At 57.6% G+C, this 24,434-nt stretch overlaps 52 non-coding genes and 1 pseudogene across 52 annotated transcripts; all 53 read left to right on the forward strand.

Moving 5' to 3' along the window:
* Positions 1–209: 209 nt before the first annotated feature.
* LOC135630556 (5S ribosomal RNA) lies at positions 210–328 on the forward strand. Its single transcript, XR_010494078.1, has one exon. It is a non-coding gene; the product is annotated as a 5S ribosomal RNA (ribosomal RNA).
* Positions 329–678: 350 nt separating this feature from the next.
* Positions 679–797, forward strand: LOC135630529 (5S ribosomal RNA). Its single transcript, XR_010494051.1, has one exon. It is a non-coding gene; the product is annotated as a 5S ribosomal RNA (ribosomal RNA).
* Positions 798–1,147: 350 nt separating this feature from the next.
* LOC135630546 (5S ribosomal RNA) lies at positions 1,148–1,266 on the forward strand. Its single transcript, XR_010494068.1, has one exon. It is a non-coding gene; the product is annotated as a 5S ribosomal RNA (ribosomal RNA).
* A 349-nt stretch (positions 1,267–1,615) lies between these two features.
* On the forward strand, positions 1,616–1,734 carry LOC135630071 (5S ribosomal RNA; annotated as a pseudogene).
* Positions 1,735–1,787: 53 nt separating this feature from the next.
* Positions 1,788–1,906, forward strand: LOC135630008 (5S ribosomal RNA). Its single transcript, XR_010493567.1, has one exon. It is a non-coding gene; the product is annotated as a 5S ribosomal RNA (ribosomal RNA).
* Positions 1,907–2,240: 334 nt separating this feature from the next.
* LOC135629840 (5S ribosomal RNA) lies at positions 2,241–2,359 on the forward strand. The gene has a single exon (XR_010493404.1). It is a non-coding gene; the product is annotated as a 5S ribosomal RNA (ribosomal RNA).
* Positions 2,360–2,709: 350 nt separating this feature from the next.
* Positions 2,710–2,828, forward strand: LOC135630192 (5S ribosomal RNA). The gene has a single exon (XR_010493720.1). It is a non-coding gene; the product is annotated as a 5S ribosomal RNA (ribosomal RNA).
* A 350-nt stretch (positions 2,829–3,178) lies between these two features.
* LOC135630159 (5S ribosomal RNA) lies at positions 3,179–3,297 on the forward strand. Its single transcript, XR_010493686.1, has one exon. It is a non-coding gene; the product is annotated as a 5S ribosomal RNA (ribosomal RNA).
* A 350-nt stretch (positions 3,298–3,647) lies between these two features.
* LOC135630143 (5S ribosomal RNA) lies at positions 3,648–3,766 on the forward strand. The gene has a single exon (XR_010493669.1). It is a non-coding gene; the product is annotated as a 5S ribosomal RNA (ribosomal RNA).
* Positions 3,767–4,116: 350 nt separating this feature from the next.
* LOC135630391 (5S ribosomal RNA) lies at positions 4,117–4,235 on the forward strand. Its single transcript, XR_010493915.1, has one exon. It is a non-coding gene; the product is annotated as a 5S ribosomal RNA (ribosomal RNA).
* A 349-nt stretch (positions 4,236–4,584) lies between these two features.
* Positions 4,585–4,703, forward strand: LOC135630145 (5S ribosomal RNA). The gene has a single exon (XR_010493672.1). It is a non-coding gene; the product is annotated as a 5S ribosomal RNA (ribosomal RNA).
* A 350-nt stretch (positions 4,704–5,053) lies between these two features.
* Positions 5,054–5,172, forward strand: LOC135630296 (5S ribosomal RNA). Its single transcript, XR_010493824.1, has one exon. It is a non-coding gene; the product is annotated as a 5S ribosomal RNA (ribosomal RNA).
* Positions 5,173–5,522: 350 nt separating this feature from the next.
* LOC135629953 (5S ribosomal RNA) lies at positions 5,523–5,641 on the forward strand. The gene has a single exon (XR_010493514.1). It is a non-coding gene; the product is annotated as a 5S ribosomal RNA (ribosomal RNA).
* A 350-nt stretch (positions 5,642–5,991) lies between these two features.
* Positions 5,992–6,110, forward strand: LOC135630187 (5S ribosomal RNA). Its single transcript, XR_010493716.1, has one exon. It is a non-coding gene; the product is annotated as a 5S ribosomal RNA (ribosomal RNA).
* A 350-nt stretch (positions 6,111–6,460) lies between these two features.
* On the forward strand, positions 6,461–6,579 carry LOC135630233 (5S ribosomal RNA). Its single transcript, XR_010493762.1, has one exon. It is a non-coding gene; the product is annotated as a 5S ribosomal RNA (ribosomal RNA).
* A 350-nt stretch (positions 6,580–6,929) lies between these two features.
* LOC135630501 (5S ribosomal RNA) lies at positions 6,930–7,048 on the forward strand. Its single transcript, XR_010494024.1, has one exon. It is a non-coding gene; the product is annotated as a 5S ribosomal RNA (ribosomal RNA).
* A 350-nt stretch (positions 7,049–7,398) lies between these two features.
* LOC135630590 (5S ribosomal RNA) lies at positions 7,399–7,517 on the forward strand. The gene has a single exon (XR_010494112.1). It is a non-coding gene; the product is annotated as a 5S ribosomal RNA (ribosomal RNA).
* Positions 7,518–7,867: 350 nt separating this feature from the next.
* LOC135629893 (5S ribosomal RNA) lies at positions 7,868–7,986 on the forward strand. The gene has a single exon (XR_010493455.1). It is a non-coding gene; the product is annotated as a 5S ribosomal RNA (ribosomal RNA).
* Positions 7,987–8,336: 350 nt separating this feature from the next.
* On the forward strand, positions 8,337–8,455 carry LOC135630126 (5S ribosomal RNA). Its single transcript, XR_010493653.1, has one exon. It is a non-coding gene; the product is annotated as a 5S ribosomal RNA (ribosomal RNA).
* Positions 8,456–8,805: 350 nt separating this feature from the next.
* On the forward strand, positions 8,806–8,924 carry LOC135630297 (5S ribosomal RNA). The gene has a single exon (XR_010493825.1). It is a non-coding gene; the product is annotated as a 5S ribosomal RNA (ribosomal RNA).
* A 164-nt stretch (positions 8,925–9,088) lies between these two features.
* LOC135630476 (5S ribosomal RNA) lies at positions 9,089–9,207 on the forward strand. Its single transcript, XR_010494000.1, has one exon. It is a non-coding gene; the product is annotated as a 5S ribosomal RNA (ribosomal RNA).
* Positions 9,208–9,557: 350 nt separating this feature from the next.
* Positions 9,558–9,676, forward strand: LOC135630148 (5S ribosomal RNA). The gene has a single exon (XR_010493675.1). It is a non-coding gene; the product is annotated as a 5S ribosomal RNA (ribosomal RNA).
* Positions 9,677–10,026: 350 nt separating this feature from the next.
* LOC135630419 (5S ribosomal RNA) lies at positions 10,027–10,145 on the forward strand. The gene has a single exon (XR_010493945.1). It is a non-coding gene; the product is annotated as a 5S ribosomal RNA (ribosomal RNA).
* A 350-nt stretch (positions 10,146–10,495) lies between these two features.
* On the forward strand, positions 10,496–10,614 carry LOC135630549 (5S ribosomal RNA). Its single transcript, XR_010494071.1, has one exon. It is a non-coding gene; the product is annotated as a 5S ribosomal RNA (ribosomal RNA).
* Positions 10,615–10,964: 350 nt separating this feature from the next.
* Positions 10,965–11,083, forward strand: LOC135630450 (5S ribosomal RNA). The gene has a single exon (XR_010493976.1). It is a non-coding gene; the product is annotated as a 5S ribosomal RNA (ribosomal RNA).
* Positions 11,084–11,433: 350 nt separating this feature from the next.
* LOC135630477 (5S ribosomal RNA) lies at positions 11,434–11,552 on the forward strand. Its single transcript, XR_010494001.1, has one exon. It is a non-coding gene; the product is annotated as a 5S ribosomal RNA (ribosomal RNA).
* Positions 11,553–11,902: 350 nt separating this feature from the next.
* LOC135630429 (5S ribosomal RNA) lies at positions 11,903–12,021 on the forward strand. Its single transcript, XR_010493955.1, has one exon. It is a non-coding gene; the product is annotated as a 5S ribosomal RNA (ribosomal RNA).
* Positions 12,022–12,371: 350 nt separating this feature from the next.
* LOC135630430 (5S ribosomal RNA) lies at positions 12,372–12,490 on the forward strand. The gene has a single exon (XR_010493956.1). It is a non-coding gene; the product is annotated as a 5S ribosomal RNA (ribosomal RNA).
* Positions 12,491–12,840: 350 nt separating this feature from the next.
* LOC135630403 (5S ribosomal RNA) lies at positions 12,841–12,959 on the forward strand. The gene has a single exon (XR_010493926.1). It is a non-coding gene; the product is annotated as a 5S ribosomal RNA (ribosomal RNA).
* Positions 12,960–13,309: 350 nt separating this feature from the next.
* On the forward strand, positions 13,310–13,428 carry LOC135630299 (5S ribosomal RNA). The gene has a single exon (XR_010493827.1). It is a non-coding gene; the product is annotated as a 5S ribosomal RNA (ribosomal RNA).
* Positions 13,429–13,778: 350 nt separating this feature from the next.
* LOC135630431 (5S ribosomal RNA) lies at positions 13,779–13,897 on the forward strand. Its single transcript, XR_010493957.1, has one exon. It is a non-coding gene; the product is annotated as a 5S ribosomal RNA (ribosomal RNA).
* A 350-nt stretch (positions 13,898–14,247) lies between these two features.
* LOC135629970 (5S ribosomal RNA) lies at positions 14,248–14,366 on the forward strand. Its single transcript, XR_010493530.1, has one exon. It is a non-coding gene; the product is annotated as a 5S ribosomal RNA (ribosomal RNA).
* A 350-nt stretch (positions 14,367–14,716) lies between these two features.
* LOC135630432 (5S ribosomal RNA) lies at positions 14,717–14,835 on the forward strand. The gene has a single exon (XR_010493958.1). It is a non-coding gene; the product is annotated as a 5S ribosomal RNA (ribosomal RNA).
* A 350-nt stretch (positions 14,836–15,185) lies between these two features.
* Positions 15,186–15,304, forward strand: LOC135630433 (5S ribosomal RNA). Its single transcript, XR_010493959.1, has one exon. It is a non-coding gene; the product is annotated as a 5S ribosomal RNA (ribosomal RNA).
* A 350-nt stretch (positions 15,305–15,654) lies between these two features.
* LOC135630414 (5S ribosomal RNA) lies at positions 15,655–15,773 on the forward strand. The gene has a single exon (XR_010493939.1). It is a non-coding gene; the product is annotated as a 5S ribosomal RNA (ribosomal RNA).
* A 350-nt stretch (positions 15,774–16,123) lies between these two features.
* On the forward strand, positions 16,124–16,242 carry LOC135630300 (5S ribosomal RNA). Its single transcript, XR_010493828.1, has one exon. It is a non-coding gene; the product is annotated as a 5S ribosomal RNA (ribosomal RNA).
* Positions 16,243–16,592: 350 nt separating this feature from the next.
* On the forward strand, positions 16,593–16,711 carry LOC135630434 (5S ribosomal RNA). Its single transcript, XR_010493960.1, has one exon. It is a non-coding gene; the product is annotated as a 5S ribosomal RNA (ribosomal RNA).
* A 350-nt stretch (positions 16,712–17,061) lies between these two features.
* LOC135629972 (5S ribosomal RNA) lies at positions 17,062–17,180 on the forward strand. The gene has a single exon (XR_010493532.1). It is a non-coding gene; the product is annotated as a 5S ribosomal RNA (ribosomal RNA).
* A 350-nt stretch (positions 17,181–17,530) lies between these two features.
* Positions 17,531–17,649, forward strand: LOC135630435 (5S ribosomal RNA). The gene has a single exon (XR_010493961.1). It is a non-coding gene; the product is annotated as a 5S ribosomal RNA (ribosomal RNA).
* A 350-nt stretch (positions 17,650–17,999) lies between these two features.
* On the forward strand, positions 18,000–18,118 carry LOC135629788 (5S ribosomal RNA). The gene has a single exon (XR_010493355.1). It is a non-coding gene; the product is annotated as a 5S ribosomal RNA (ribosomal RNA).
* Positions 18,119–18,468: 350 nt separating this feature from the next.
* LOC135630361 (5S ribosomal RNA) lies at positions 18,469–18,587 on the forward strand. Its single transcript, XR_010493886.1, has one exon. It is a non-coding gene; the product is annotated as a 5S ribosomal RNA (ribosomal RNA).
* A 350-nt stretch (positions 18,588–18,937) lies between these two features.
* LOC135630301 (5S ribosomal RNA) lies at positions 18,938–19,056 on the forward strand. The gene has a single exon (XR_010493829.1). It is a non-coding gene; the product is annotated as a 5S ribosomal RNA (ribosomal RNA).
* A 350-nt stretch (positions 19,057–19,406) lies between these two features.
* On the forward strand, positions 19,407–19,525 carry LOC135630517 (5S ribosomal RNA). Its single transcript, XR_010494039.1, has one exon. It is a non-coding gene; the product is annotated as a 5S ribosomal RNA (ribosomal RNA).
* A 350-nt stretch (positions 19,526–19,875) lies between these two features.
* LOC135630436 (5S ribosomal RNA) lies at positions 19,876–19,994 on the forward strand. The gene has a single exon (XR_010493962.1). It is a non-coding gene; the product is annotated as a 5S ribosomal RNA (ribosomal RNA).
* Positions 19,995–20,344: 350 nt separating this feature from the next.
* Positions 20,345–20,463, forward strand: LOC135630426 (5S ribosomal RNA). The gene has a single exon (XR_010493953.1). It is a non-coding gene; the product is annotated as a 5S ribosomal RNA (ribosomal RNA).
* A 350-nt stretch (positions 20,464–20,813) lies between these two features.
* On the forward strand, positions 20,814–20,932 carry LOC135630302 (5S ribosomal RNA). The gene has a single exon (XR_010493830.1). It is a non-coding gene; the product is annotated as a 5S ribosomal RNA (ribosomal RNA).
* A 350-nt stretch (positions 20,933–21,282) lies between these two features.
* Positions 21,283–21,401, forward strand: LOC135630437 (5S ribosomal RNA). The gene has a single exon (XR_010493963.1). It is a non-coding gene; the product is annotated as a 5S ribosomal RNA (ribosomal RNA).
* Positions 21,402–21,751: 350 nt separating this feature from the next.
* On the forward strand, positions 21,752–21,870 carry LOC135629973 (5S ribosomal RNA). Its single transcript, XR_010493533.1, has one exon. It is a non-coding gene; the product is annotated as a 5S ribosomal RNA (ribosomal RNA).
* Positions 21,871–22,220: 350 nt separating this feature from the next.
* Positions 22,221–22,339, forward strand: LOC135630439 (5S ribosomal RNA). Its single transcript, XR_010493965.1, has one exon. It is a non-coding gene; the product is annotated as a 5S ribosomal RNA (ribosomal RNA).
* A 350-nt stretch (positions 22,340–22,689) lies between these two features.
* Positions 22,690–22,808, forward strand: LOC135629789 (5S ribosomal RNA). The gene has a single exon (XR_010493356.1). It is a non-coding gene; the product is annotated as a 5S ribosomal RNA (ribosomal RNA).
* Positions 22,809–23,158: 350 nt separating this feature from the next.
* Positions 23,159–23,277, forward strand: LOC135630362 (5S ribosomal RNA). The gene has a single exon (XR_010493887.1). It is a non-coding gene; the product is annotated as a 5S ribosomal RNA (ribosomal RNA).
* Positions 23,278–23,627: 350 nt separating this feature from the next.
* Positions 23,628–23,746, forward strand: LOC135630303 (5S ribosomal RNA). The gene has a single exon (XR_010493831.1). It is a non-coding gene; the product is annotated as a 5S ribosomal RNA (ribosomal RNA).
* Positions 23,747–24,096: 350 nt separating this feature from the next.
* Positions 24,097–24,215, forward strand: LOC135630518 (5S ribosomal RNA). The gene has a single exon (XR_010494040.1). It is a non-coding gene; the product is annotated as a 5S ribosomal RNA (ribosomal RNA).
* The last annotated feature ends 219 nt before the right edge of the window (positions 24,216–24,434 follow it).

A 24,434-nucleotide genomic window follows, 5' to 3' on the forward strand; every position in this document is an offset into this window, starting at 1 on the left:
CCAAGATCGCTCGAGAAAGTGCCGATGGTTTCGGCGCGAGCTTGCCGTGACCGATACGCAGTCGTCGGGCTAGGGCTCGGAGAGAGCTTGCGATAGGGATTTCGGGATCGTTCGAGAAAGCGCCGACGGTTTCGTGACGGGCAAGGGGCTCCGGACGTTGATGCGGCGGCCGCGATGTGCACATAGGCGAGGGACGAAGCACCCGAAACCGGTGCGATCATACCAGCACTAAAGAACCGGATCCCATCAGAACTCCGAAGTTAAGCGTGCTTGGGCGAGAGTATTACTAGGATGGGTGACCCCCCGGGAAGTCCTCGTGTTGCACTCCTTTTTGCGTCCCGAGATACGAAACATCTCCCGTAGACCTCCGAGACGATTGTTTTCGGGCACGGGATTTGCCGTGACCGCTACGCAGTCAGTATCGTGGGGCTCGAAAAGAGCTTTCCGGATTGGGGTCGCAATAGCGATTCCGAGATCGTTCGAGAAAGTGCCGATGGTTTCGGCGCGAGCTTGCCGTGACCGATACGCAGACGTCGGGCTAGGGCTCGGAGAGAGCTTGCGATAGGGATTTCAGGATCGTTCTAGAAAGCGCCGACGGTTTCGTGACGGGCAAGGGGCTCCGGAAGTTGATGTGCCGGCCGCGACGTGCACATAGGAGAGGGACGAAGCACCCGAAACCGGTGCGATCATACCAGTACTAAAGCACCGGATCCCATCAGAACTCCGAAGTTAAGCGTGCTTGCGCGAGAGTAGTACTAGGATGGGTGACCCCCCGGGAAGTCCTCGTGTTGCACTCCTTTTTGCGTCCCAAGATACGAAACATCGCCCGTAGACCTCCGAGACGATTGTTTTCAGGCACGGGATTTGCCGTGACCGCTACGCAGTCAGTATCGTGGGGCTCGGAAAGTGCTTTCCGGATTGGGGTAGCAATAGCGATTACGAGATCGTTCGAGAAAGTGCCGATGGTTTCGGCGCGAGCTTGCAGTGACCGATACGCAGTCGTCGGGCTAGGGCTCGGAGAGAGCTTGCTATAGGGATTTCAGGATCGTTCGAGAAAGCGCCGACGGTTTCGTGACGGGCAAGGGGCTCCGGACGTTGATGCGCCGGCCACGACGTGCACATAGGCATGGGACGAAGCACCCAAAAATGGTGCGATCATACCAGCACTAAAGCACCGGATCCCATCAGAACTCCGAAGTTAAGCGTGCTTGGGCTAGAGTAGTACTAGGATGAGTGACCCCCCGGGAAGTCCTCGTGTTGCACTCTTTTTGCGTCCCGAGATACGAAACTTCTTCCGTAGACCTCCGAGACGATTGTTTTCGGGCACGGGATTTGCCGTGACCGCTACGCTGTCAGTATCGTGGGGCTCGGAAAGAGCTTTCCGGATTGGGGTCGCAATAGCAATTCCGAGATCGTTCGAGAAAGTGCCGATGGTTTCGGCGCGAGCTTGCCGTGAACAATACGCAGTCATCGGGCTAAGGCTCGGAGAGAGATTGCGATAGGGATTTCAGGATCGTTCTGGAAAGCGCCGACGGTTTCGTGACGGGCAAGGGGCTCCGGACGTTGATGTGCCGGCCGCAACGTGCACTTAGGCGAGGGACGAAGCACTCGAAACCGGTGCGATCATACCAGCACTAAAGCACCGAATCCCATCAGTACTCCGAAGTTAAGCGTGCATGCGCTAGACTAGTACTAGGATGGGTGACCCCCCGGGAAGTCCTCGTGTTGCCGGACGTTGATGCGCCGGCCGCGACGTGCACATAGGCATGGGACGAAGCACCCAAAACAGGTGCGATCATACCAGCACTAAAGCACCGAATCCCATCAGAACTCCGAAGTTAAGCGTGATTGTGTGAGAGTAGTACTATGATGGGTGACCCCCCGGGAAGTCCTCGTGTTGCACTCCTTTTTGCGTCCCGAGATACGAAAATCTTCCGTAGACCTCCGAGACGATTGTTTTCGGGCACGGGATTTGCCGTGACCGCTACGCAGTCAGTATCGTGGGGCTCGGAAAGAGCTTTCCGGATTGGGGTCGTAATAGCGATTCCGAGATCGTTCGAGAAAGTGCCGATAGTTTCGGCGCGAGCTTGCCGTGACCGATACGCAGTCATCGGGCTAGGGCTCGGAGAGAGATTGCGATAGGGATTTCAGAATCGTTCTAGAAAGCGCCGACGGTTTCGTGACGGGCAAGGGGCTCCGGCCGCGACGTGCACTTAGGCGAGGGACGAAGCACTCGAAACCGGTGCGATCATACCAGCACTAAAGCACCGGATCCCATCAGAACTTCGAAGTTAAGCGTGCTTGCGCGAGACTAGTACTAGGATGGGTGACCCCCCGGGAAGTCCTCGTGTTGCACTCCTTTTTGCGTCCCGAGATACGAAACATCGCCTGTAGACCTCCGAGACGATTGTTTTCGGGCACGGGATTTGCCGTGACCGCTACGCAGTCAGTATCGTGGGGCTCGGAAAGAGCTTTCCGGATTGGGGTAGCAATAGCGATTACGAGATTGTTCGAGAATGTGCCGATGGTTTCGGCGCGAGCTTGCCGTGACCGATACGCAGTCGTCGGGCTAGGGCTCGAAGAGAGCTTGCGATTGGGATTTCGGGATCGTTCGAGAAAGCGCCGACGGTTTCGTGACGGGCAAGGGGCTCCGGACGTTGATGCGCCGGCCGCGACGTGCACAAAGGCGAGGGACGAAGCACCCGAAACCGGTGCGATCATACCAGCACTAAAGCACCGGATCCCATCAGAACTCCGAAGTTAAGCGTGCTTGGGCGAGAGTAGTACTAGGATGGGTGACCCCCCGGGAAGTCCTCGTGGTGCACTCCTTTTTGCGTCCCGAGATACGAAACTTCTCCGGTAAACCTCCGAGACGATTGTTTTCGGGCACGGGATTTGCCGTGACCGCTACGCAGTCAGTATCGTGGGGCTCGGAAAGAGCTTTCCAGATTGGGGTCGCAATAGCGATTCCTAGATCGTTCGAGAAAGTGCCGATGGTTTCGGCGCGAGTTTGCCGTGACCGATACGCAGTCGTCGTGCTAGGGCTCGGAGAGAGCTTGCGATAGGGATTTCGGGATCGTTCGAGAAAGCGCCGACGGTTTCGTGACGGGCAAGGGGCTCCGGACGTTGATGTGCCGGCCGCGACGTGCACTTAGGCGAGGGACGAAGCACCCGAAACCGGTGCGATCATACCAGCACTAAAGCACCGGATCCCATCAGAACTCCGAAGTAAAGCGTGCTTGGGCGAGAGTAGTACTAGGATGGGTGACCCCCCGGGAATTCCTCGTGTTGCACTCCTTTTTGCGTCCCGAGATACGAAACATCTCCCGTAGACCTCCGATACGATTGTTTTCGGGCACGGAATTTGCAGTGACCGCTACGCTGTCAGTATCGTGGGGCTCGGAAAGAGCTTTCCAGATTGGGGTCGCAATAGCGATTCCGAGATCGTTCGAGAAAGTGCCGATGGTTTCGGCGCGAGCTTGCCGTGACCAATACGCAGTCGTCGGGCTAGGGCTCGGAGAGAGCTTGCGATAGGGCTTTCGGGATCGTTCGAGAAAGCGCCGACGGTTTCGTGACGGGCAAGGGGCTCCGGACGTTGATGTGCCGGCCGCGACGTTCGCATAGGCGAGGGACGAAGCACCCGAAACCGGTGCGATCAAACCAGCACTAAAGCACCGGATCCCATCAGAACTCCGAAGTTAAGCGTGCTTGGGCGAGAGTAGTACTAGGATGGGTGACCCCCCGGGAAGTTCTCGTGTTGCACTCCTTTTTGCGTCCCGAGATACGAAACATCTCCCGTAGACCTCCGAGACGATTGTTTTCGGGCACGGGATTTGCCGTGACCGCTACGCAGTCAGTATCGTGGGGCTCGGAAAGAGCTTTCCGGATTGGGGTAGCAATAGCGATTCCGGGATCGTTCGAGAAAGTGTCGATGGTTTCGGCGCGAGCATGCCGTGACCGATACGCAGTCGTCGGGCTAGGGCTCGGAGAGAGCTTGCGATAGGGATTTCGGGATCGTTCGTGAAACCGCCGTCGGTTTCGTGACGGGCAAGGGGCTCCGGACGTTGATGCGCCGGCCGCGACATGCACATAGGCGAGGGACGAAGCACCCGAAACCGGTGCGATCATACCAGCACTAAAGCACCGGATCCCATCAGAACTCCGAAGTTAAGCGTGCTTGGGCGAGAGTAGTACTAGGATGGGTGACCCCCCGGGAAGTCCTCGTGTTGCACTCCTTTTTGCGTCCCGAGATACGAAACATCTCCCGTAGACCTCCGAGACGATTGTTTTCGGGCACGGGATTTGCTGTGACCGCTACGCAGTCAGTATCGTGGGGCTCGGAAAGAGCTTTCCGGATTGGGGTAGCAATAGCGATTCCGGGATCGTTCGAGAAAGTGCCGATGGTTTCAGCGCGAGCTTGCCGTGACCGATACGCAGTCGTCGGGCTAGGGCTCGGAGAGAGCTTGCGATAGGGATTTCGGGATCGTTCGTGAAAGCGCCGACGGTTTCGTGACGGGCAAGGGGCTCCGGCCGTTGATGCGCCGGCCGCGACGTGCACATAGGCGAGGGACGAAGCACCAAAATCGGTGCGATCATACCAGCACTAAAGCACCGGATCCCATCAGAACTCCGAAGTTAAGCGTGCTTGGGCGAGAGTAGTACTAGGATGGGCGACCCCTCGGGAAGTCCTCGTGTTGCACTCCTTTTTGCGTCCCGAGATACGAAACATCTCCCGTAGACCTCCGAGACGATTGTTTTCGGGCACGGGATTTGCCGTGACCGCTACGCAGTCAGTATCGTGGGGCTCGGAAAGAGCTTTATGGATTGGGGTAGCAATAGCGATTCCGGGATCGTTCGAGAAAGTGTAAATGGTTTCGGCGCGAGCTTGCCGTGACCGATACGCAGTCGTCGGGCTAGGGCTCGGAGAGAGCTTGCGATAGAGATTTCGGGATCGTTCGTGAAAGCGCCGACGGTTTCGTGACGGGCAAGGGGCTCCGGACGTTGATGCGCCGGCCGCGACGTGCACATAGGCGAGGGACGAAGCAACATAAAACGGTGCGATCATACCAGCACTAAAGCACCGGATCCCATCAGAAATCCGAAGTTAAGCGTGCTTGGGCGAGAGTAGTACTAGGATGGGTGACCCCCCGGGAAGTCCTCGTGTTGCACTCCTTTTTGCGTCCCGAGATACGAAACATCTCCCGTAGACCTCCGAGACGATTGTTTTCGGGCACGGGATTTGCCGTGACCGCTACGCAGTCAGTATCGTGGGGCTCGGAAAGAGCTTTCCGGATTGGGGTAGCAATAGCGATTCCGGGATCGTTCGAGAAAGTGTCGATGGTTTCGGCGCGAGCTTGCCGTGACCGATACGCAATCGTCGGGCTAGGGCTCGGAGAGAGCTTGCGATAGGGATTTCGGGATCGTTCGTGAAAGCGCCGACGGTTTCGTGACGGGCAAGGGGCTCCGGACGTTGATGCGCCGGCCGCGACGTGCACATAGTCGAGGGACGAAGCACCAAAAATCGGTCCGATCATACCAGCACTAAAGCACCGGATCCCATGAGAACTCCGAAGTTAAGCGTGCTTGGGCGAGAGTACTACTAGGATGGGTGACCCCACGTGAAGTCCTCGTGTTGCACTCCTTTTTGCGTCCCGAGATACGAAACATCTCCCGTAGACCTCCGAGACGATTGTTTTCGGGCACGGAATTTGCAGTGACCGCTACGCTGTCAGTATCGTGCGGCTTGTAAAGAGCTTTCCGGATTGGGGTAGCAATAGCGATTACGAGATTGTTCGAGAATGTGCCGATGGTTTCGGCGCGAGCTTGCCGTGACCGATACGCAGTCGTCGGGCTAGGGCTCGGAGAGAGCTTGCGATAGGGATTTCGGGATCGTTCGAGAAAGCGCCGACGGTTTCGTGACGGGCAAGGGGCTCCGGACGTTGATGTGCCGGCCGCGACGTTCACATAGGCGAGGGACGAAGCACCCCCAACCTGTGCGATCATACCAGCACTAAAGCACCGGATCCCATCAGAACTCCGAAGTTAAGCGTGCTTGGGCGAGAGTAGTACTAGGATGGGTGACCCCCCGGGAAGTCCTCGTGTTGCACTCGTTTTTGCGTCCCGAGATACGAAACATCTCCCGTAGACCTCCGAGACGATTGTTTTCGGGCACGGGATTTGCCGTGACCGCTACGCAGTCAGTATCGTGGGGCTCGGAAAGAGCTTTCCGGATTGGGGTAGCAATAGCGATTCCGGGATCGTTCGAGAAAGTGTCGATGGTTTCGGCGCGAGCTTGCCGTGACCGATACGCAATCGTCGGGCTAGGGCTCGGAGAGAGCTTGCGATAGAGATTTCGCGATCGTTCGTGAAAGCGCCGACGGTTTCGTGACGGGCAAGGGGCTCCGGACGTTGATTCGCCGGCCGCGACGTGCACATAGGCGAGGGACGAAGCACCCGAAATCGGTGTGATAATACCAGCACTAAAGCACCGGATCCCATCAGAACTCCGAAGTTAAGCGTGCTTGGGCGAGAGTAGTACTAGGATGGGTGACCCCCCGGGAAGTCCTCGTGTTGCACTCCTTTTTGCGTCCCGAGATACGAAACATCTCCCGTAGACCTCCGAGACGATTGTTTTCGGGCACGGGATTTGCCGTGACCGCTACGCAGTCAGTATCGTGGGGCTCGGAAAGAGCTTTCCGGATTGGGGTAGCAATAGCGATTCCGGGATCGTTCGAGAAAGTGTAAATGATTTCGGCGCGAGCTTGCCGTGACCGATACGCAGTCGTCGGGCTAGGGCTCGGAGAGAGCTTGCGATAGAGATTTCGGGATCGTTCGTGAAAGCGCCGACGGTTTCGTGACGGGCAAGGGGCTCCGGACGTTGATGCGCCGGCCGCGACGTGCACATAGGCGAGGGACGAAGCAACATAAAACGGTGCGATCATACCAGCACTAAAGCACCGGATCCCATCAGAAATCCGAAGTTAAGCGTGCTTGGGCGAGAGTAGTATTAGGATGGGTGACCCCCCGGGAAGTCCTCGTGTTGCACTCCTTTTTGCGTCCCGAGATACGAAACATCTCCCGTAGACCTCCGAGACGATTGTTTTCGGGCACGGGATTTGCCGTGACCGCTACGCAGTCAGTATCGTGGGGCTCGGAAAGAGCTTTCCGGATTGGGGTAGCAATAGCGATTCCGGGATCGTTCGAGAAAGTGTCGATGGTTTCGGCGCGAGCTTGCCGTGACCGATACGCAGTCGTCGGGCTAGGGCTCGGAGAGAGCTTGCGATAGGGATTTCGGGATCGTTCGTTAAAGCGCCGACGGTTTCGTGACGGGCAAGGGGCTCCGGACGTTGATGCGCCGGCCGCGACGTGCACATAGGTGAGGGACGAAGCACCAAAAATCGGTGCGATCATACCAGCACTAAAGCACCGGATCCCATGAGAACTCCGAAGTTAAGCGTGCTTGGGCGAGAGTACTACTAGGATGGGTGACCCCCCGGGAAGTCCTCGTTTTGCACTCCTTTTTGCGTCCCGAGATACGAAACATCTCCCGTAGACCTCCGAGACGATTGTTTTCGGGCACGGGATTTGCCGTGACCGCTACGCAGTCAGTATCGTGGGGCTCGGAAAGAGCTTTCCGGATTGGGGTATCAATAGCGATTCCGGGATCGTTCGAGAAAGTGTCGATGGTTTCGGCGCGAGCTTGCCGTGACCGATACGCAATCGTCGGGCTAGGGCTCGGAGAGAGCTTGCGATAGAGATTTCGCGATCGTTCGTGAAAGCGCCGACGGTTTCGTGACGGGCAAGGGGCTCCGGACGTTGATGCGCCGGCCGCGACGTGCACATAGGCGAGGGAAGAAGCACCCGAAACCGTTGCGATCATACCAGCACTAAAGCACCGGATCCCAACAGAACTCCGAAGTTAAGCGTGCTTCGGCGAGAGTAGTACTAGGATGGGTGACCCCCCGGGAAGTCCTCGTGTTGCACTCCTTTTTGCGTCCCGAGATACGAAACATCGCCCGTAGACCTCCGAGACGATTGTTTTCGGGCACGGGATTTGCCGTGACCGCTACGCAGTCAGTATCGTGGGGCTCGGAAAGAGCTTTCCGGATTGGGGTAGCAATAGCGATTCCGGGATCGTTCGAGAAAGTGTCGATGGTTTCGGCGCGAGCTTGCCGTGACCGATACGCAATCGTCGGGCTAGGGCTCGGAGAGAGCTTGCGATAGAGATTTCGCGATCGTTCGTGAAAGCGCCGACGGTTTCGTGACGGGCAAGGGGCTCCGGACGTTGATGCGCCGGCCGCGACGTGCACATAGGCGAGGGACGAAGCACCCGAAATCGGTGTGATCATACCAGCACTAAAGCACCGGATCCCATCAGAACTCCGAAGTTAAGCGTGCTTGGGCGAGAGTAGTACTAGGATGGGTGACCCCCCGGGAAGTCCTCGTGTTGCACTCCTTTTTGCGTCCCGAGATACGAAACATCTCCCGTAGACCTCCGAGACGATTGTTTTCGGGCACGGGATTTGCCGTGACCGCTACGCAGTCAGTATCGTGGGGCTCGGAAAGAGCTTTCCGGATTGGGGTAGCAATAGCGATTCCGGGATCGTTCGAGAAAGTGTCGATGGTTTCGGCGCGAGCTTGCCGTGACCGATACGCAGTCGTCGGGCTAGGGCTCGGAGAGAGCTTGCGATAGGGATTTCGGGATCGTTCGTTAAAGCGCCGACGGTTTCGTGACGGGCAAGGGGCTCCGGACGTTGATGCGCCGGCCGCGACGTGCACATAGGCGAGGGACGAAGCAACATAAATCGGTGCGATCATACCAGCACTAAAGCACCGGATCCCATCAGAAATCCGAAGTTAAGCGTGCTTGGGCGAGAGTAGTACTAGGATGGGTGACCCCCCGGGAAGTCCTCGTGTTGCACTCCATTTTGCGTCCCGAGATACGAAACATCTCCCGTAGACCTCCGAGACGATTGTTTTCGGGCACGGGATTTGCCGTGACCGCTACGCAGTCAGTATCGCAAGGGGCTCCGGACGTTGATGCGCCGGCCGCGACGTGCACATAGGCGAGGGACGAAGCACCAAAAATCGGTGCGATCATACCAGCACTAAAGCACCGGATCCCATGAGAACTCCGAAGTTAAGCGTGCTTGGGCGAGAGTACTACTAGGATGGGTGACCCCCCGGGAAGTCCTCGTGTTGCACTCCTTTTTGCGTCCCGAGATACGAAACATCTCCCGTAGACCTCCGAGACGATTGTTTTCGGGCACGGAATTTGCAGTGACCGCTACGCTGTCAGTATCGTGGGGCTCGTAAAGAGCTTTCCGGATTGGGGTAGCAATAGCGATTACGAGATTGTTCGAGAATGTGCCGATGGTTTCGGCGCGAGCTTGCCGTGACCGATACGCAGTCGTCGGGCTAGAGCTCGGAGAGAGATTGCGATAGGGATTTCGGGATCGTTCGAGAAAGCGCCGACGGTTTCGTGACGGGCAAGGGGCTCCGGACGTTGATGTGCCGGCCGCGACGTTCACATAGGCGAGGGACGAAGCACCCCAAAACTGTGCGATCATACCAGCACTAAAGCACCGGATCCCATCAGAACTCCGAAGTTAAGCGTGCTTGGGCGAGAGTAGTACTAGGATGGGTGACCCCCCGGGAAGTCCTCGTGTTGCACTCATTTTTGCGTCCCGAGATACGAAACATCTCCCGTAGACCTCCGAGACGATTGTTTTCGGGCACGGGATTTGCCGTGACCGCTACGCAGTCAGTATCGTGGGGCTCGGAAAGAGCTTTCCGGATTGGGGTAGCAATAGCGATTCCGGGATCGTTCGAGAAAGTGTCGATGGTTTCGGCGCGAGCTTGCCGTGACCGATACGCAATCGTCGGGCTAGGGCTCGGAGAGAGCTTGCGATAGAGATTTCGCGATCGTTCGTGAAAGCGCCGACGGTTTCGTGACGGGCAAGGGGCTCCGGACGTTGATGCGCCGGCCGCGACGTGCACATAGGCGAGGGACGAAGCACCCGAAATTGGTGTGATCATACCAGCACTAAAGCAACGGATCCCATCAGAACTCCGAAGTTAAGCGTGCTTGGGCGAGAGTAGTACTAGGATGGGTAACCCCCCGGGAAGTCCTCGTGTTGCACTCCTTTTTGCGTCCCGAGATACGAAACATCTCCCGTAGACCTCCGAGACGATTGTTTTCGGGCACGGGATTTGCCGTGACCGCTACGCAGTCAGTATCGTGGGGCTCGGAAAGAGCTTTCCGGATTGGGGTAGCAATAGCGATTCCGGGATCGTTCGAGAAAGTGTCGATGGTTTCGGCGCGAGCTTGCCGTGACCGATACGCAGTCGTCGGGCTAGGGCTCGGAGAGAGCTTGCGATAGGGATTTCGGGATCGTTCGTTAAAGCGCCGACGGTTTCGTGACGGGCAAGGGGCTCCGGACGTTGATGCGCCGGCCGCGACGTGCACATAGGCGAGGGACGAAGCACCCAAAATCGGTGCGATCATACCAGCACTAAAGCACCGGATCCCAACAGAACTCCGAAGTTAAGCGTGCTTGGGCGAGAGTAGTACTAGGATGGGTGACCCCCCGGGAAGTCCTCATGTTGCACTCCTTTTTGCGTCCCGAGTTACGAAACTTCTTCGGTAGACCTCCGAGACGATTGTTTTCGGGCACGGGATTTGCCGTGACAGCTACGCAGTCAGTATCGTGGGGCTCGGAAAGAGCTTTCCGGATTGGGGTCGCAATAGCGATTCCGAGATCGTTCGAGAAAGTGCCGATGGTTTCGGCGCGAGCTTGCCGTGACCGATACGCAGTCGTCGTGCTAGGGCTCGGAGAGAGCTTGCGATAGAGATTTCGGGATCGTTCGTGAAAGCGCCGACGGTTTCGTGACGGGCAAGGGGCTCCGGACGTTGATGCGCCGGCCGCGACGTGCACATAGGCGAGGGACGAAGCAACCGAAATCGGTGCGATCATACCAGCACTAAATCACCGGATCCCATCAGAAATCCGAAGTTAAGCGTGCTTGGGCGAGAGTAGTACTAGGATGGGTGACCCCCCGGGAAGTCCTCGTGTTGCACTCCTTTTTGCGTCCCGAGATACGAAACATCTCCCGTAGACCTCCGAGACGATTGTTTTCGGGCACGGGATTTGCCGTGACCGCTACGCAGTCAGTATCGTGGGGCTCGGAAAGAGCTTTCCGGATTGGGGTAGCAATAGCGATTCCGGGATCGTTCGAGAAAGTGTCGTTGGTTTCGGCGCGAGCTTGCCGTGACCGATACGCAGTCGTCAGGCTAGGGCTCGGAGAGAGCATGCGATAGGGATTTCTGGATCGTTCGTTAAAGCGCCGACGGTTTCGTGACGGGCAAGGGGCTCCGGACGTTGATGCGCCGGCCGCGACGTGCACATAGGCGAGGGACGAAGCACCCAAAATCGGTGCGATCATACCAGCACTAAAGCACCGGATCCCATGAGAACTCCGAAGTTAAGCGTGCTTGGGCGAGAGTACTACTAGGATGGGTGACCCCCCGGGAAGTCCTCGTGTTGCACTCCTTTTTGCGTCCCGAGATACGAAACATCTCCCGTAGACCTCCGAGACGATTGTTTTCGGGCACGGAATTTGCAGTGACCGCTACGCTGTCAGTATCGTGGGGCTCGTAAAGAGCTTTCCGGATTGGGGTAGCAATAGCGATTACGAGATTGTTCGAGAATGTGCCGATGGTTTCGGCGCGAGCTTGCCGTGACCGATACGCAGTCGTCGGGCTAGGGCTCGGAGAGAGCTTGCGATAGGGATTTCGGGATCGTTCGAGAAAGCGCCGACGGTTTCGTGACGGGCAAGGGGCTCCGGACGTTGATGCGGCGGCCGCGACGTGCACATAGGCGAGGGACGAAACACCCGAAACCGTTGCGATCATACCAGCACTAAAGCACCGGATCCCAACAGAACTCCGAAGTTAAGCGTGCTTGGGCGAGAGTAGTACTAGGATGGGTGACCCCCCGGGAAGTCCTCGTGTTGCACTCCTTTTTGCGTCCCGAGATACGAAACATCGCCCGTAGACCTCCGAGACGATTGTTTTCGGGCACGGGATTTGCCGTGAACGCTACGCAGTCAGTATCGTGGGGCTCGTAAAGAGCTTTCCGGATTGGGGTAGCAATAGCGATTACGAGATTGTTCGAGAATGTGCCGATGGTTTCGGCGCGAGCTTGCCGTGACCGATACGCAGTCGTCGGGCTATGGCTCGGAGAGAGCTTGCGATAGGGATTTCGGGATCGTTCGAGAAAGCGCCGACGGTTTCGTGACGGGCAAGGGGCTCCGGACGTTGATGCGCCGGCCGCGACGTGCACATAGGCGAGGGACGAAGCACCCGAAACCGTTGCGATCATACCAGCACTAAAGCACCGGATCCCAACAGAACTCCGAAGTTAAGCGTGCTTGGGCGAGAGTAGTACTAGGATGGGTGACCCCCCGGGAAGTCCTCGTGTTGCACTCCTTTTTGCATCCCGAGATACGAAACTTCTTCGGTAGACCTCCGAGACGATTGTTTTCGGGCACGGGATTTGCCGTGACAGCTACGCAGTCAGTATCGTGGGGCTCGGAAAGAGCTTTCCGGATTGGGGTCGCAATAGCGATTCCGAGATCGTTCGAGAAAGTGCCGATGGTTTCGGCGCGATCTTGCCGTGACCGATACGCAGTCGTCGTGCTAGGGCTCGGAGAGAGCTTGCGATAGGGATTTCGGGATCGTTCGAGAAAGCGCCGACGGTTTCGTGACGGGCAAGGGGCTCCGGACGTTGATGTACCGGCTGCGACATGCACTCAGGCGAGGGACGAAGCACCCGAAACCGGTGCGATCATACCAGCACTAAAGCACCGGATCCCATCAGAACTCCGAAGTTAAGCGTGCTTGGGCGAGAGTAGTACTAGGATGGGTGACCCCCCGGGAAGTCCTCGTGTTGCACTCCTTTTTGCGTCCCGAGATACGAAACATCTCCCGTAGACCTCCGAGACGATTGTTTTCGGGCACGGGATTTGCCGTGACCGCTACGCAGTCAGTATCGTGGGGCTCGGAAAGAGCTTTCCGGATTGGGGTAGCAATAGCGATTCCGGGATCGTTCGAGAAAGTGTCGATGGTTTCGGCGTGAGCTTGCCGTGACCGATACGCAGTCGTCGGGCTAGGGCTCGGAGAGAGCTTGCGATAGAGATTTCGGGATCGTTCGTGAAAGCGCCGACGGTTTCGTGACGGGCACGGGGCTCCGGACGTTGATGCGCCGGCCGCGACGTGCACATAGGCGAGGGACGAAGCAACCGAAATCGGTGCGATCATACCAGCACTAAAGCACCGGATCCCATCAGAAATCCGAAGTTAAGCGTGCTTGGGCGAGAGTAGTACTAGGATGGGTGACCCCCCGGGAAGTCCTCGTGTTGCACTCCTTTTTGCGTCCCGAGATACGAAACATCTCCCGTAGACCTCCGAGACGATTGTTTTCGGGCACGGGATTTGCCGTGACCGCTACGCAGTCAGTATCGTGGGGCTCGGAAAGAGCTTTCCGGACTGGGGAAGAAATAGCGATTCCGGGATCGTTCGAGAAAGTGTCGATGGTTTCGGCGCGAGCTTGCCGTGACCGATACGCAGTCGTCGGGCTAGGGCTCGGAGAGAGCTTGCGATAGGGATTTCGGGATCGTTCGTTAAAGCGCCGACGCTTTCGTGACGGGCAAGGGGCTCCGGACGTTGATGCGTCGGCCGCGACGTGCACATAGGCGAGGGAAGAAGCACCCGAAACCGTTGCGATCATACCAGCACTAAAGCACCGGATCCCAACAGAACTCCGAAGTTAAGCGTGCTTGGGCGAGAGTAGTACTAGGATGGGTGACCCCCCGGGAAGTCCTCGTGTTGCACTCCTTTTTGCGTCCCGAGATACGAAACATCGCCCGTAGACCTCCGAGACGATTGTTTTCGGGCACGGGATTTGCCGTGACCGCTACGCAGTCAGTATCGTGGGGCTCGTAAAGAGCTTTCCGGATTGGGGTAGCAATAGCGATTACGAGATTGTTCGAGAATGTGCCGATGGTTTCGGCGCGAGCTTGCCGTGACCGATACGCAGTCGTCAGGCTAGGGCTCGGAGAGAGCTTGCGATAGGGATTTCGGGATCGTTCGTTAAAGCGCCGACGGTTTCGTGACGGGCAAGGGGCTCCGGACGTTGATGCGCCGGCCGCGACGTGCACATAGGCGAGGGACGAAGCACCCAAAATCGGTTCGATCATACCAGCACTAAAGCATCGGATCCCATGAGAACTCCGAAGTTAAGCGTGCTTGGGCGAGAGTACTACTAGGATGGGTGACCCCCCGGGAAGTCCTCGTGTTGCACTCCTTTTTGCGTCCCGAGATACGAAACATCTCCCGTAGACCTCCGAGACGATTGTTTTCGGGCACGGAATTTGCAGTGACCGCTACGCTGTCAGTATCGTGGGGCTCGTAAAGAGCTTTCCGGATTGGGGTAGCAATAGCGATTACGAGATTGTTCGAGAATGTGCCGATGGTTTCGGCGCGAGCTTGCCGTGACCGATACGCAGTCGTCGGGCTAGGGCTCGGAGAGAGCTTGCGATAGGGATTTCGGGATCGTTCGAGAAAGCGCCGACGGTTTCGTGACGGGCAAGGGGCTCCGGACGTTGATGCGGCGGCCGCGACGTGCACATAGGCGAGGGACGAAACACCCGAAACCGTTGCGATCATACCAGCACTAAAGCACCGGATCCCAACAGAACTCCGAAGTTAAGCGTGCTTGGGCGAGAGTAGTACTAGGATGGGTGACCCCCCGGGAAGTCCTCGTGTTGCACTCCTTTTTGCGTCCCGAGATACGAAACATCGCCCGTAGACCTCCGAGACGATTGTTTTCGGGCACGGGATTTGCCGTGAACGCTACGCAGTCAGTATCGTGGGGCTCGTAAAGAGCTTTCCGGATTGGGGTAGCAATAGCGATTACGAGATTGTTCGAGAATGTGCCGATGGTTTCGGCGCGAGCTTGCCGTGACCGATACGCAGTCGTCGGGCTATGGCTCGGAGAGAGCTTGCGATAGGGATTTCGGGATCGTTCGAGAAAGCGCCGACGGTTTCGTGACGGGCAAGGGGCTCCGGACGTTGATGCGCCGGCCGCGACGTGCACATAGGCGAGGGACGAAGCACCCGAAACCGTTGCGATCATACCAGCACTAAAGCACCGGATCCCAACAGAACTCCGAAGTTAAGCGTGCTTGGGCGAGAGTAGTACTAGGATGGGTGACCCCCCGGGAAGTCCTCGTGTTGCACTCCTTTTTGCATCCCGAGATACGAAACTTCTTCGGTAGACCTCCGAGACGATTGTTTTCGGGCACGGGATTTGCCGTGACAGCTACGCAGTCAGTATCGTGGGGCTCGGAAAGAGCTTTCCGGATTGGGGTCGCAATAGCGATTCCGAGATCGTTCGAGAAAGTGCCGATGGTTTCGGCGCGATCTTGCCGTGACCGATACGCAGTCGTCGTGCTAGGGCTCGGAGAGAGCTTGCGATAGGGATTTCGGGATCGTTCGAGAAAGCGCCGACGGTTTCGTGACGGGCAAGGGGCTCCGGACGTTGATGTACCGGCTGCGACATGCACTCAGGCGAGGGACGAAGCACCCGAAACCGGTGCGATCATACCAGCACTAAAGCACCGGATCCCATCAGAACTCCGAAGTTAAGCGTGCTTGGGCGAGAGTAGTACTAGGATGGGTGACCCCCCGGGAAGTCCTCGTGTTGCACTCCTTTTTGCGTCCCGAGATACGAAACATCTCCCGTAGACCTCCGAGACGATTGTTTTCGGGCACGGGATTTGCCGTGACCGCTACGCAGTCAGTATCGTGGGGCTCGGAAAGAGCTTTCCGGATTGGGGTAGCAATAGCGATTCCGGGATCGTTCGAGAAAGTGTCGATGGTTTCGGCGTGAGCTTGCCGTGACCGATACGCAGTCGTCGGGCTAGGGCTCGGAGAGAGCTTGCGATAGAGATTTCGGGATCGTTCGTGAAAGCGCCGACGGTTTCGTGACGGGCACGGGGCTCCGGACGTTGATGCGCCGGCCGCGACGTGCACATAGGCGAGGGACGAAGCAACCGAAATCGGTGCGATCATACCAGCACTAAAGCACCGGATCCCATCAGAAATCCGAAGTTAAGCGTGCTTGGGCGAGAGTAGTACTAGGATGGGTGACCCCCCGGGAAGTCCTCGTGTTGCACTCCTTTTTGCGTCCCGAGATACGAAACATCTCCCGTAGACCTCCGAGACGATTGTTTTCGGGCACGGGATTTGCCGTGACCGCTACGCAGTCAGTATCGTGGGGCTCGGAAAGAGCTTTCCGGACTGGGGAAGAAATAGCGATTCCGGGATCGTTCGAGAAAGTGTCGATGGTTTCGGCGCGAGCTTGCCGTGACCGATACGCAGTCGTCGGGCTAGGGCTCGGAGAGAGCTTGCGATAGGGATTTCGGGATCGTTCGTTAAAGCGCCGACGCTTTCGTGACGGGCAAGGGGCTCCGGACGTTGATGCGTCGGCCGCGACGTGCACATAGGCGAGGGAAGAAGCACCCGAAACCGTTGCGATCATACCAGCACTAAAGCACCGGATCCCAACAGAACTCCGAAGTTAAGCGTGCTTGGGCGAGAGTAGTACTAGGATGGGTGACCCCCCGGGAAGTCCTCGTGTTGCACTCCTTTTTGCGTCCCGAGATACGAAACATCGCCCGTAGACCTCCGAGACGATTGTTTTCGGGCACGGGATTTGCCGTGACCGCTACGCAGTCAGTATCGTGGGGCTCGTAAAGAGCTTTCCGGATTGGGGTAGCAATAGCGATTACGAGATTGTTCGAGAATGTGCCGATGGTTTCGGCGCGAGCTTGCCGTGACCGATACGCAGTCGTCAGGCTAGGGCTCGGAGAGAGCTTGCGATAGGGATTTCGGGATCGTTCGTTAAAGCGCCGACGGTTTCGTGACGGGCAAGGGGCTCCGGACGTTGATGCGCCGGCCGCGACGTGCACATAGGCGAGGGACGAAGCACCCAAAATCGGTTCGATCATACCAGCACTAAAGCATCGGATCCCATGAGAACTCCGAAGTTAAGCGTGCTTGGGCGAGAGTACTACTAGGATGGGTGACCCCCCGGGAAGTCCTCGTGTTGCACTCCTTTTTGCGTCCCGAGATACGAAACATCTCCCGTAGACCTCCGAGACGATTGTTTTCGGGCACGGAATTTGCAGTGACCGCTACGCTGTCAGTATCGTGGGGCTCGTAAAGAGCTTTCCGGATTGGGGTAGCAATAGCGATTACGAGATTGTTCGAGAATGTGCCGATGGTTTCGGCGCGAGCTTGCCGTGACCGATACGCAGTCGTCGGGCTAGGGCTCGGAGAGAGCTTGCGATAGGGATTTCGGGATCGTTCGAGAAAGCGCCGACGGTTTCGTGACGGGCAAGGGGCTCCGGACGTTGATGCGCCGGCCGCGACGTGCACATAGGCGAGGGACGAAGCACCCGAAACCGTTGCGATCATACCAGCACTAAAGCACCGGATCCCAACAGAACTCCGAAGTTAAGCGTGCTTGGGCGAGAGTAGTACTAGGATGGGTGACCCCCCGGGAAGTCCTCGTGTTGCACTCCTTTTTGCGTCCCGAGATACGAAACATCGCCCGTAGACCTCCGAGACGATTGTTTTCGGGCACGGGATTTGCCGTGACCGCTACGCAGTCAGTATCGTGGGGCTCGTAAAGAGCTTTCCGGATTGGGGTAGCAATAGCGATTACGAGATTGTTCGAGAATGTGCCGATGGTTTCGGCGCGAGCTTGCCGTGACCGATACGCAGTCGTCGGGCAAGGGCTCGGAGAGAGCTTGCGATAGGGATTTCGGGATCGTTCGAGAAAGCGCCGACGGTTTCGTGACGGGCAAGGGGCTCCGGACGTTGATGCGCCGGCCGCGACGTGCACATAGGCGAGGGACGAAGCACGCGAAACCGTTGCGATCATACCAGCACTAAAGCACCGGATCGCAACAGAACTCCGAAGTTAAGCGTGCTTGGGCGAGAGTAGTACTAGGATGGGTGACCCCCCGGGAAGTCCTCGTGTTGCACTCCTTTTTGCCTCCCGAGATACGAAACTTCTTCGGTAGACCTCCGAGACGATTGTTTTCGGGCACGGGATTTGCCGTGACAGCTACGCAGTCAGTATCGTGGGGCTCGGAAAGAGCTTTCCGGATTGGGGTCGCAATAGCGATTCCGAGATCGTTCGAGAAAGTGCCGATGGTTTCGGCGCGATCTTGCCGTGACCGATACGCAGTCGTCGTGCTAGGGCTCGGAGAGAGCTTGCGATAGGGATTTCGGGATCGTTCGAGAAAGCGCCGACGGTTTCGTGACGGGCAAGGGGCTCCGGACGTTGATGTGCCGGCCGCGACGTGCACTCAGGCGAGGGACGAAGCACCCGAAACCGGTGCGATCATACCATCACTAAAGCACCGGATCCCATCAGAACTCCGAAGTTAAGCGTGCTTGGGCGAGAGTAGTACTAGGATGGGTGACCCCCCGGGAAGTCCTCGTGTTGCACTCCTTTTTGCGTCCCGAGATACGAAACATCTCCCGTAGACCTCCGAGACGATTGTTTTCGGGCACGGGATTTGCCGTGACCGCTACGCAGTCAGTATCGTGGGGCTCGGAAAGATATTTCCGGATTGGGGTAGCAATAGCGATTCCGGGATCGTTCGAGAAAGTGTCGATGGTTTCGGCGCGAGCTTGCCGTGACCGATACGCAGTCGTCGGGCTAGGGCTCGGAGAGAGCTTGCGATAGAGATTTCGGGATCGTTCGTGAAAGCGCCGACGGTTTCGTGACGGGCACGGGGCTCCGGACGTTGATGCGCCGGCCGCGACGTGCACATAGGCGAGGGACGAAGCAATCGAAATCGGTGCGATCATACCAGCACTAAAGCACCGGATCCCATCAGAAATCCGAAGTTAAGCGTGCTTGGGCGAGAGTAGTACTAGGATGGGTGACCCCCCGGGAAGTCCTCGTGTTGCACTCCTTTTTGCGTCCCGAGATACGAAACATCTCCCGTAGACCTCCGAGACGATTGTTTTCGGGCACGGGATTTGCCGTGACCGCTACGCAGTCAGTATCGTGGGGCTCGGAAAGAGCTTTCCGGACTGGGGAAGAAATAGCGATTCCGGGATCGTTCGAGAAAGTGTCGATGGTTTCGGCGCGAGCTTGCCGTGACCGATACGCAGTCGTCGGGCTAGGGCTCGGAGAGAGCTTGCGATAGGGATTTCGGGATCGTTCGTTAAAGCGCCGACGGTTTCGTGACGGGCAAGGGGCTCCGGACGTTGATGCGCCGGCCGCGACGTGCACATAGGCGAGGGACGAAGCACCCGAAACCGTTGCGATCATACCAGCACTAAAGCACCGGATCCCAACAGAACTCCGAAGTTAAGCGTGCTTGGGCGAGAGTAGTACTAGGATGGGTGACCCCCCGGGAAGTCCTCGTGTTGCACTCATTTTTGCGTCCTGAGATACGAAACATCGCCCGTAGACCTCCGAGACGATTGTTTTCGGGCACGGGATTTGCCGTGACCGCTACGCAGTCAGTATCGTGGGGCTCGTAAAGAGCTTTCCGGATTGGGGTAGCAATAGCGATTACGAGATTGTTCGAGAATGTGCCGATGGTTTCGGCGCGAGCTTGCCGTGACCGATACGCAGTCGTCGGGCTAGGGCTCGGAGAGAGCTTGCGATAGGGATTTCGGGATCGTTCGAGAAAGCGCCGACGGTTTCGTGACGGGCAAGGGGCTCCGGACGTTGATGCGCCGGCCGCGACGTGCACATAGGCGAGGGACGAAGCACCCGAAACCGTTGCGATCATACCAGCACTAAAGCACCGGATCCCAACAGAACTCCGAAGTTAAGCGTGCTTGGGCGAGAGTAGTACTAGGATGGGTGACCCCCCGGGAAGTCCTCGTGTTGCACTCCTTTTTGCGTCCCGAGATACGAAACTTCTTCGGTAGACCTCCGAGACGATTGTTTTCGGGCACGGGATTTGCCGTGACAGCTACGCAGTCAGTATCGTGGGGCTCGGAAAGAGCTTTTCGGATTGGGGTCGCAATAGCGATTCCGAGATCGTTCGAGAAAGTGCCGATGGTTTCGGCGCGATCTTGCCGTGACCGATACGCAGTCGTCGTGCTAGGGCTCGGAGAGAGCTTGCGATAGGGATTTCGGGATCGTTCGAGAAAGCGCCGACGGTTTCGTGACGGGCAAGGGGCTCCGGACGTTGATGTGCCGGCCGCGACGTGCACTCAGGCGAGGGACGAAGCACCCGAAACCGGTGCGATCATACCAGCACTAAAGCACCGGATCCCATCAGAACTCCGAAGTTAAGCGTGCTTGGGCGAGAGTAGTACTAGGATGGGTGACCCCCCGGGAAGTCCTCGTGTTGCACTCCTTTTTGCGTCCCGAGATACGAAACATCTCACGTAGACCTCCGAGACGATTGTTTTCGGGCACGGGATTTGCCGTGACCGCTACGCAGTCAGTATCGTGGGGCTCGGAAAGAGCTTTCCGGATTGGGGTAGCAATAGCGATTCCGGGATCGTTCGAGAAAGTGTCGATGGTTTCGGCGCGAGCTTGCCGTGACCGATACGCAGTCGTCGGGCTAGGGCTCGGAGAGAGCTTGCGATAGAGATTTCGGGATCGTTCGTGAAAGCGCCGACGGTTTCGTGACGGGCACGGGGCTCCGGACGTTGATGCGCCGGCCGCGACGTGCACATAGGCGAGGGACGAAGCAACCGAAATCGGTGCGATCATACCAGCACTAAAGCACCGGATCCCATCAGAAATCCGAAGTTAAGCGTGCTTGGGCGAGAGTAGTACTAGGATGGGTGACCCCCCGGGAAGTCCTCGTGTTGCACTCCTTTTTGCGTCCCGAGATACGAAACATCTCCCGTAGACCTCCGAGACGATTGTTTTCGGGCACGGGATTTGCCGTGACCGCTATGCAGTCAGTATCGTGGGGCTCGGAAAGAGCTTTCCGGACTGGGGTAGAAATAGCGATTCCGGGATCGTTCGAGAAAGTGTCGATGGTTTCGGCGCGAGCTTGCCGTGACCGATACGCAGTCGTCGGGCTAGGGCTCGGAGAGAGCTTGCGATAGGGATTTCGGGATCGTTCGTTAAAGCGCCGACGCTTTCGTGACGGGCAAGGGGCTCCGGACGTTGATGCGTCGGCCGCGACGTGCACATAGGCGAGGGAAGAAGCACCCGAAACCGTTGCGATCATACCAGCACTAAAGCACCGGATCCCAACAGAACTCCGAAGTTAAGCGTGCTTGGGCGAGAGTAGTACTAGGATGGGTGACCCCCCGGGAAGTCCTCGTGTTGCACTCCTTTTTGCGTCCCGAGATACGAAACATCGCCCGTAGACCTCCGAGACGATTGTTTTCGGGCACGGGATTTGCCGTGACCGCTACGCAGTCAGTATCGTGGGGCTCGTAAAGAGCTTTCCGGATTGGGGTAGCAATAGCGATTACGAGATTGTTCGAGAATGTGCCGATGGTTTCGGCGCGAGCTTGCCGTGACCGATACGCAGTCGTCAGGCTAGGGCTCGGAGAGAGCTTGCGATAGGGATTTCGGGATCGTTCGTTAAAGCGCCGACGGTTTCGTGACGGGCAAGGGGCTCCGGACGTTGATGCGCCGGCCGCGACGTGCACATAAGCGAGGGACGAAGCACCCAAAATCGGTTCGATCATACCAGCACTAAAGCATCGGATCCCATGAGAACTCCGAAGTTAAGCGTGCTTGGGCGAGAGTACTACTAGGATGGGTGACCCCCCGGGAAGTCCTCGTGTTGCACTCCTTTTTGCGTCCCGAGATACGAAACATCTCCCGTAGACCTCCGAGACGATTGTTTTCGGGCACGGAATTTGCAGTGACCGCTACGCTGTCAGTATCGTGGGGCTCGTAAAGAGCTTTCCGGATTGGGGTAGCAATAGCGATTACGAGATTGTTCGAGAATGTGCCGATGGTTTCGGCGCGAGCTTGCCGTGACCGATACGCAGTCGTCGGGCTAGGGCTCGGAGAGAGCTTGCGATAGGGATTTCGGGATCGTTCGAGAAAGCGCCGACGGTTTCGTGACGGGCAAGGGGCTCCGGACGTTGATGCGCCGGCCGCGACGTGCACATAGGCGAGGGACGAAGCACCCGAAACCGTTGCGATCATACCAGCACTAAAGCACCGGATCCCAACAGAACTCCGAAGTTAAGCGTGCTTGGGCGAGAGTAGTACTAGGATGGGTGACCCCCCGGGAAGTCCTCGTGTTGCACTCCTTTTTGCGTCCCGAGATACGAAACATCGCCCGTAGACCTCCGAGACGATTGTTTTCGGGCACGGGATTTGCCGTGACCGCTACGCAGTCAGTATCGTGGGGCTCGTAAAGAGCTTTCCGGATTGGGGTAGCAATAGCGATTACGAGATTGTTCGAGAATGTGCCGATGGTTTCGGCGCGAGCTTGCCGTGACCGATACGCAGTCGTCGGGCAAGGGCTCGGAGAGAGCTTGCGATAGGGATTTCGGGATCGTTCGAGAAAGCGCCGACGGTTTCGTGACGGGCAAGGGGCTCCGGACGTTGATGCGCCGGCCGCGACGTGCACATAGGCGAGGGACGAAGCACGCGAAACCGTTGCGATCATACCAGCACTAAAGCACCGGATCGCAACAGAACTCCGAAGTTAAGCGTGCTTGGGCGAGAGTAGTACTAGGATGGGTGACCCCCCGGGAAGTCCTCGTGTTGCACTCCTTTTTGCCTCCCGAGATACGAAACTTCTTCGGTAGACCTCCGAGACGATTGTTTTCGGGCACGGGATTTGCCGTGACAGCTACGCAGTCAGTATCGTGGGGCTCGGAAAGAGCTTTCCGGATTGGGGTCGCAATAGCGATTCCGAGATCGTTCGAGAAAGTGCCGATGGTTTCGGCGCGATCTTGCCGTGACCGATACGCAGTCGTCGTGCTAGGGCTCGGAGAGAGCTTGCGATAGGGATTTCGGGATCGTTCGAGAAAGCGCCGACGGTTTCGTGACGGGCAAGGGGCTCCGGACGTTGATGTGCCGGCCGCGACGTGCACTCAGGCGAGGGACGAAGCACCCGAAACCGGTGCGATCATACCATCACTAAAGCACCGGATCCCATCAGAACTCCGAAGTTAAGCGTGCTTGGGCGAGAGTAGTACTAGGATGGGTGACCCCCCGGGAAGTCCTCGTGTTGCACTCCTTTTTGCGTCCCGAGATACGAAACATCTCCCGTAGACCTCCGAGACGATTGTTTTCGGGCACGGGATTTGCCGTGACCGCTACGCAGTCAGTATCGTGGGGCTCGGAAAGATATTTCCGGATTGGGGTAGCAATAGCGATTCCGGGATCGTTCGAGAAAGTGTCGATGGTTTCGGCGCGAGCTTGCCGTGACCGATACGCAGTCGTCGGGCTAGGGCTCGGAGAGAGCTTGCGATAGAGATTTCGGGATCGTTCGTGAAAGCGCCGACGGTTTCGTGACGGGCACGGGGCTCCGGACGTTGATGCGCCGGCCGCGACGTGCACATAGGCGAGGGACGAAGCAATCGAAATCGGTGCGATCATACCAGCACTAAAGCACCGGATCCCATCAGAAATCCGAAGTTAAGCGTGCTTGGGCGAGAGTAGTACTAGGATGGGTGACCCCCCGGGAAGTCCTCGTGTTGCACTCCTTTTTGCGTCCCGAGATACGAAACATCTCCCGTAGACCTCCGAGACGATTGTTTTCGGGCACGGGATTTGCCGTGACCGCTACGCAGTCAGTATCGTGGGGCTCGGAAAGAGCTTTCCGGACTGGGGAAGAAATAGCGATTCCGGGATCGTTCGAGAAAGTGTCGATGGTTTCGGCGCGAGCTTGCCGTGACCGATACGCAGTCGTCGGGCTAGGGCTCGGAGAGAGCTTGCGATAGGGATTTCGGGATCGTTCGTTAAAGCGCCGACGGTTTCGTGACGGGCAAGGGGCTCCGGACGTTGATGCGCCGGCCGCGACGTGCACATAGGCGAGGGACGAAGCACCCGAAACCGTTGCGATCATACCAGCACTAAAGCACCGGATCCCAACAGAACTCCGAAGTTAAGCGTGCTTGGGCGAGAGTAGTACTAGGATGGGTGACCCCCCGGGAAGTCCTCGTGTTGCACTCATTTTTGCGTCCTGAGATACGAAACATCGCCCGTAGACCTCCGAGACGATTGTTTTCGGGCACGGGATTTGCCGTGACCGCTACGCAGTCAGTATCGTGGGGCTCGTAAAGAGCTTTCCGGATTGGGGTAGCAATAGCGATTACGAGATTGTTCGAGAATGTGCCGATGGTTTCGGCGCGAGCTTGCCGTGACCGATACGCAGTCGTCGGGCTAGGGCTC

The sequence above is a fragment of the Musa acuminata genome, chromosome BXJ3-1 (assembly GCF_036884655.1).
Source record: "Musa acuminata AAA Group cultivar baxijiao chromosome BXJ3-1, Cavendish_Baxijiao_AAA, whole genome shotgun sequence".
Lineage (NCBI taxonomy): Eukaryota > Viridiplantae > Streptophyta > Magnoliopsida > Zingiberales > Musaceae > Musa > Musa acuminata.